At 42.8% G+C, this 927-nt stretch overlaps 1 long non-coding RNA gene across 1 annotated transcript in view; it reads right to left on the bottom strand.

Annotated features, from left to right (window-relative positions):
* Positions 1-595: 595 nt before the first annotated feature.
* The window catches only part of LOC109301767, a 5,892-nt gene continuing 5,560 nt past the window's right edge, over positions 596-927 (bottom strand). The window contains exon 2 of the long non-coding RNA XR_002098615.1: positions 596-914. This is a non-coding gene — a long non-coding RNA (uncharacterized LOC109301767). The remainder of the gene's footprint in view (positions 915-927) is intronic.

The following is a 927-nucleotide window of genomic DNA, read 5'->3' as shown; positions in this document are numbered from 1 at the left end:
TCATCCTCAAAATGTCTCAAAGTAACTTTGCACTCACTGGAGGCAGAGCCAACGCTAGGGGGAAGGGGAGGGTGGTGAGTGGCTGAAGTGCAGAGCTGGGCATGGGGTGGTGAACAGCTAGAGCATGGAGTGGCATGTGGGGGGAGAATGAGTAGTTGGAGCACAAAGCTGGCAGCACGCAGTGGCCGCACGGAGTGGTGGTGCCCTCGGTGGGGCCTGTACAACACTGTCCACAGGGTCCCTCAAAGTGTAGGACCTGAGGCAGTTGCTCCGATTCGCCCCCCCCCCCCCCAAGGGACGACCCTAATTGGGGGATCCTTTTCAAACTGCATGATCAATATAATTGTCCCCAAAACACCTCTTGCCCTATTCAGCCATATTGCAGTTTCTAAATGTAGTGATTCTATTGGAAAAGGTATTAAATTAGAGGCTGGCTAGGGATGAAATGGAAAACTTGCCTGTGCCAGTAAAATTAAGTCAAGAATATGCAACATTTCAGAATATTAGCAATGATGATAGAACCTATTTGCCTAAAGCCCTTTTCTCTATCATTCTTCCCAACCTTGAAAGAAAGGCAAGACACAAGAGTTAAACACATTGTTTAATTATTGGTACACACAGGTTTAATTCTTAAAGGTGAATTTGATTCTTTAAGAGATGGCCCACAGATATATCCAGCACACAAGGGAATAGCATCATTACAACTAGCATGGAATATGTTACAAGTATTATGTATAACAGAGATTCTATATTATATACAAAGACAAATGAGAAAAAAATCCATTTCTGCAAAATAAACATATCCTAGTCATTTAGGACCCATCCCAATTTCCATTCAAGTTAGCGAGAATATGATTAGGCCCTTAACGAACACACAAATGTTGAAATCTTATGATACACTGAAGAATAATGACCTACATTGTACTG

Source organism: Gavialis gangeticus, unplaced genomic scaffold (genome assembly GCF_001723915.1).
Source record: "Gavialis gangeticus isolate Ggan-Ray unplaced genomic scaffold, GavGan_comp1, whole genome shotgun sequence".
NCBI lineage: Eukaryota > Metazoa > Chordata > Crocodylia > Gavialidae > Gavialis > Gavialis gangeticus.
Note: the sequence above shows the minus strand (reverse complement) of the source record. Positions and strands in the feature narration are given on the sequence as shown.